Raw genomic sequence first — 6,993 nt, 5'->3', positions numbered from 1 at the left:
ACGGTAACTTCGATCTTATCACTGTAGAAAGAGACTTTATAAATCTCAGCCATTGGCAAAAGAATACTAAAGCAGAGAAGTATTAAAAATATGAAGTAAGTTGTGGAATGGATGTAATAGGGGCTGTATATATAAGAAACGAGGTTTCCTAGTTAAAGCGGGATTCGGAATGAGAATTCCAAATTTGGAAATTACCAAATTTTTTTCCCATTCGAACTATTGTTGTTTGCTGCAATAAATTTATAGCTTTTATTTCCTATTCCTTGCTATTATATCGTTAAGGGCAACTAATGAGAATTTTTTTGCTGCTTAATAATTGTAGTAGTCTTGTTAATCCCTCCGTCCCAAAAAGATTATCTTCCTTTCCTTTTTAGTCTGTCCCAAAAAGATTGTCCCCTTTCTATATTTTGAAATAATTTAACATTATGAGATGATTTACAACCACACAAATATCTAAGACATGTTTTGGACCACACATTTCAAAAGTCTTTCTTTATTTCTTAAACTTTGTAGACTTGATGTAAAAAGCCGCAATCTTTTTTGGAACGGAGGGAGTATTATATAAGACTTTATGTTTCCTACTTAAAATGGGATTTGGAGTTGTTTTCCTATTTTGTGTTCGTTTTGGCTTAGGAAGCAAAAATGTAAAAACGCGCATTTAGAAATAAAGTCCACTCGGTAGACTAAAAGTAATCTATGAAAGATTAAAATGGAGAAAGTAGAAAGAAACAGGAAAGATATAAAGTAGTTCATTTAGAAAGAAATATATACTTTTGAAATTTGTGGTCTAAAATAAGTCATAGATATTTGTGTAGCTGAAATCAATCCATTAAGAGTAAAAGGAAAAGGGGAAGTTTTAAGTTAAATTATTTTTCAATATAGAAATGTATTATTCTTTTTGGTACAGACTAAAAAGGAAAGTGTACCACTTAAATTGGGACAGAGAGAATGGTAATTACTAAAGGGTCATTTGGTGGGAACAAATTATTTCAGGACTAATAATAAGGGTGAACCCAATTTTGCTTTAAAAATTAAACTCACCCCTCAACTTTGAACAATGGACGTTCTCCCCCCTTTATCCTATGCAATGACTATTTCACTCTTATTTTTTTTTTCAATCCTCCATTTATGCAATACATTTTTATATTATATCTAATATATTTTTTTTAATCTAGGTATTTATAGATTCTTATTTAAGTTCATTAACATTATAAGTAGAATAATACTTTTATGAATTTGTAACAAATCTAATGCTATTTTTATGATTGTTATTTAATATTCTATGCAGTAAGTATGTATATATGTATGTACATGCATGTGTGTATATTTAAGTTTCACTTCTCTCTCATCTTCTATTATTTATATAAATAAACAAGTTTTGGTTATCAATAATGGAATATTTCTTAAATTATAATAAAATTCATATACAGTATAAATGAATCATTTTTAAAAATTTGCCTCTTTTTTTAAATTGTTTTTGCATTACCGCATATAAATGTATTTGTAAAGTTATTATGACCTGTTATTTTTCACTTGTATAAATAAATGTTAAAGTTTTGATTATTTTTAATAAAATTAATTTTTTGTTTATTCTGCTAATTTATTTTATCATAAAAAATCATTAACTTATATACTCAATTGGTATTTCTCACTTTTTTTTCCGCTTAGAAGATAATATTTATTTTTTATAAGAAATTTGATACAAAAATTAAAAAAATGAAAAGTATCATGATTTAAAAAAAAAAGAAGACAAAAGTTGATAATGTAAAGGTAAGCTAGACATTTAAAAAGGTCAATTAAGATAAAGGGGGGAGAATGTCTATTGTTCAAAATTGAGGGGGAAGTTTGATTTTTAAAGCATAGTTGGGGGTGTAAATGATTTTCACCAATAATAATAATAACGAGTTATAATATTAGAATTAACAAGAACGGGAAAAATTCAAATGGAGAGCAAAATTTAATTTGTTCGACTTTTGCCATAGTTGATAGGCAAATCTGAGTAGTCCACTAAAAGGTATAAAAATACTTGGGCGAGATTGTAGTGATATATGGGCCTAAAAGGAAGTGAAAAATTCATAAATAGCTATAGTTTAGAGCGTAATTATGAAATGTAATTACGGTTAGCGTATTTACGAAATGTAGCTATAGTTATTGTATCAAACGGGTATTAACTCATATGTATCATGCGGGTCAGCACATACTTTTTTTTGGTTTCCCACCCGGTGTCCAGTCCCGATTCAGCCGCGTAAGGACCCATTTGTTGGTGGGGGGGGGGGGGGGGGGGAAGGAGCGCGCCCTATCTAGTATTTTTCCATACTTCCAATGGGATAGCTTTTCTCTCAACTCCTCTCACAGAAAGGCCACAAAGTCAAAACATGATCTATAGTGTCAAATTCTAGCTGTTAAAATGTTAGGGTTTCTACCCTAATTTTCTTACCATATTGAGTTTTATTTTTCTCTTGAAGGAAAGTCAAAGTATTACCATAATTGCTTTTACTTTTCCTGGAAGGAAAATATAATTATCTTCCATATTTGGTTATTCCTTGTCTTGGTGAAAAAGTTTTGGACATCTATAAATGGAAGACAACAGTCCCTCAACTAAAACATAGAAAAATATCCACAATGTAGTCCTTTAGAGAGTTTTGCTTAAGGGGAGATTTATTCTCTCAATAGTTTTAGAATATTGTTTTATATTAGTATTATCATGTGTAGGTCAATTGACCAAACTCATATCATATAATAAAGTCTTTTTTATAATTTTCTTTGTCGTCTGATTTATCATCGTCAATATTTACAATTGTTAGATTCCGCATGACACCCTGTTATTTCGATCCCAACATAAAATACTCACTATACTAAAATCTATCACTTTCAAAAGACTCGTGTGGAACTAACATGCTTCGTGTTCTCATTTACACGTATGAGCCAAACATTAGAGTGGAAGCTTCATAGGTAAGTTTCAGTGTTTCACTATATAACTTTTGCCCGAATAGGCATAGTTTGTTATGAAATCTTGCCTTGCGAAATTGTCCGTTTTTTGCCTCTGCTGGGTTCGGACCCAAATCTCAAATTTCATAGACCAGCGAATAAGGGTGCTACGACCACAAATTTTCTTTGTATGAAGGGCAATCCGCAATATTTTTTTGAATTTTCATATATACAACCTTCACGCAGTCAGTTTAGCAAATCCTAATTTAGGCCTCTAGACCATTTATGTAATAACCATTAAGTGGATATTACAAGGGAATTTTCATAAATAGCACAATTTATGCCCCTAATAACAAATTATGGCAATATTATTGAGTTTTCAAAACATATCATACCTACACAAATACACTAGCGGTCATCTGCATGCATGCGATGCATACATACACTAGCCGTCGTACATACATACATACACTGGTCGTCATACATACATACATATGTATGTACGTATGTACATATAGAAAATCTATTATAAAATGAAAAATCTAGCTATTCTCTTATAACAATTTAAAACTATTGCTAAAACCAAAAATTAATGGGCTTAAATTGTTATATCATGTATTGTTTCCATACAAGGTGAAAGGTTTATTTTTCTTACACTTGATGAATGGTGAATTGCACTTTAATTTTGTTATCTTGTTATAATTTCAGAGTTTATCGTAGTTCTCTTTTAGCAATATCGCTTGAATTATACCATAGTGAGGTAATTCTTGTATGAGTTTTCTATTTTCCATCTTTGATATTTCTTAATTTGAATGCTAATCTAATTGGTGCTTAGTTTTCCTTTATCGATCTTTGTAGTGTTCTTGGACAGTTAAATTCATAACCTGTTCTCTAAAATCTTCTTGGATTGGTTCGTATCATATACTCGACTAAATAATGCGGTTTTTAGAAAATAGGTCCGAAAATAATGATCCCTGGTATTTTAGATTTATATATGTGCGATTTTAAGAACATGTAATCGATTTACTGTGAGATAGAAATTAGATTATAAGTGTCCGATCTAAATGAATAGAGAGAGAAAAATCCAAAAACGAAAACTAAGAAAATGCCTCAACAGTGATTAGCACTGACAACAGGCATTTTCACTGATAATTGTATTATGTACACTGATAATACAATTTATTTTTATAGTATCAATGAATTTTAACTTGTGATGACAAATTATTGGTTATCATTTTTATCATATTATCATTAACTACTAGTAACATTTATCAAGAGATTTGCATATAATTATTTATTAAATAATTTGATTAGGTGATATATCTTTTACACCGTTAATATATAGATTTTAAAGCAAATATTTCCATGTAGCTGCCCCCACATAGCTTCGTTTAATTTATATAGAAAGCTTGTGCGCGTTTTGATAAACTTCGATTCATATTATTCGGCTTTTGTTGTCTTTGCAGACCTTAAAATAGGGTAAAAATCATTTTGGTCCCCGAACTATCCTTTAGAAATCAAGTACCTGACCCAACTTTGAACAATAGATGAAAAAGGGATTGCAGACCAACCAGAAAATAGAAGAAAAAAACTAGAAAAACATCGTGTAGTCCAGTCAAGTCATCTTTTGGGTAGCGGAATATAGGGAACTGAACAAGGTAGCGGACCTGCTAGCTAAGGAAGGAGGAAGGCAACATCTTTTGAAGAACCCATTATCTTCCCAAGTCGGAACACCCCCCCCCCCTTCCTTTGTTTTTAGCTCCTATCATGATGATGTTTTGGGAACTTTTTTTAAACGCGTAATTCCTTTTGGTGATGTATCTCTAATGGGTGAAAACCCAAGACAATTAACGGGCAATGCAGGCCCGTCTAGTGTGTGTGTGTGTGTGTATATATATAGGAAGTATCCGATTAATCCAAAAAAAAAAAAGTCATCTTTTGGGTGGAGAAAGTTTTTTTTTTTTAAAAACTAGTATTCATACACGCGCGATGCACTGACAAAATTAAAGAATATTAATCATATTAAAATGTGATTTATGAGATACTTTCTACTTTTTGAGAGTCAATTTGATTAAACTTTGCTAAATTGAATTAGATTCTCAGTGTACGGGCTCAACATTATCTTCGTAAATAAAATTTGCTTCGACATCCTTTTTTGCCTTTTTTGAGGAGGCTTAATAAAGCTCAACTAGATGCTTTGGCATACGAAAGGTACGTGACCAAAGTTGCCCTTTCTCACACATCGGTAGCATTTATTTTCTGAATCTTTCTTTTGCATAGCTTCATGCTTTTCATCCTTCTTTTTACACTGCTGGTGGTGAAGGGTATTATTTGGTGCAAGACGAGAATCAAGAATAAAATTTCTTCCTCGACCATGGCCATGACCACGACTGGGGCCACGACCTCTTCCATGCCTAGAATGGTGAAAATTCTGCCTCATTCACTTGTGGAATGGGATAGTATCATAGGCGGCCGCTTTTCATGATTTTCATTAATAATTCATTATGTTGTTCAATTTACTAGAAGATGCGAGATTAGTCTTAATATTTCTTGACCTCATCTCTCTTATTCTTCAGCAGTGAGCATACTCGAGTAAGCGGGAAAAGTGGAGAAAACATTCTCCTTAAAGATATCATTATCGTTGATATTTTCACCACATAATTTCAATTGAGAAATAATTTTTTAAACATGGCGATAATTATACGCACAAATAGATTTAAAATCTTGTAGCCTCGTAATGGATCCAATCAAAACGTGCTTGTGGAAGCATAACCATCTTCAGGTGGTCATATCTATCTTTCAAATTATTCCACAGCATACAAGGATCTTTAACAGTAAGATATTCTATTTTTAAGCTCTCATCAAGGTGATGACGGAGGAATATCATTGCCTTGGCACGGGCCTGATTCAATACCTGATTTTTATCTTTGATGGTGTCTACCAGACCTATCACATCAAGATGAATTTCTAAGATCAAGAACCAAGAAGTAGCTTTTGCCAGATATATCCAAGGCCAAATTCACGTTTAGAAAGATTTTCCATTATTTAAGAAAAAGAAAGTCAATACCTTCGAGGCTTTTAAAGTATTTACTCGAGATGGCAGAGTCTCGTTATCACGACCCAAATCATGGATCATGCGGGCACCCACACTAACCCTCCGTGGGCGAACCCTTCCCTAACAACCTTAATTTGATACAACACGCGAAATAACAATATGTATACACACTCAATGCTTTAAATATTAAACCAATGTGGAAGAAATACTTTCATTATAATAAATTCCCAAAACCCGGTCTAGATTTCGAACTCAGGCTTCAAGAAGTTTATAATTTGAAGTAAATACCGTACTAAACCGGATACGACTTCGATTAAGGATAAGGAACAACAAATCTAAGAAGAGATTTCGGTTGCAAGATCTCAAATAGATCACCCAAACGCCTCTGACGAGTGCCTCGAAACGGTCGCGAGACTCCGAACATCACCTGAAAATAACTCTACACTCCACAAGAAGCGTAGCAAGAGTAGTATGAGCACAACACAAGGCTCGTACGTATCATAGGCCGACAATGGTTAGTTCACGCATATAAACAAGAAGCAACTAACAAGTAAGCAGATAAGTAATCAAACACAGACACAACTCGAGCAAATATGGAAGTCTTGCAGTAACGATAGTCACAAGGGATTTCAATATCTCAGGTTATAAGCCTAGGTGGAAATCTCTAAACCTCAAGTCCATCAAGCCTCTAAAATAAATACCTTACAAATAACAACAACTCAATAATTCACCAATCAAGAATCAATCAGAGAATATGCTGGCATGAATAGCAATTCAAATGGAGTGCAATGCAATGCAATGCAATGCAATGTCATGTCCTGCTATGCAAATGCTATGTGATGCAGTAGTCACCTCTCACACTCCACTCTCATACACACATGCTATGAAAATGCCTCATAGTCATGACCCATGGGGGACCCGCGAAGTCTATGTACCACTCGTGCTCTCCCACAGTAAAACCTGAGGCTATAAATCACACTCAATCTGCGGTAAAGACCTCGGAGTGTCTC

This window comes from Lycium ferocissimum, unplaced genomic scaffold, assembly GCF_029784015.1.
Source record: "Lycium ferocissimum isolate CSIRO_LF1 unplaced genomic scaffold, AGI_CSIRO_Lferr_CH_V1 ctg3040, whole genome shotgun sequence".
Lineage (NCBI taxonomy): Eukaryota > Viridiplantae > Streptophyta > Magnoliopsida > Solanales > Solanaceae > Lycium > Lycium ferocissimum.
This window is presented reverse-complemented; position numbering follows the sequence as displayed.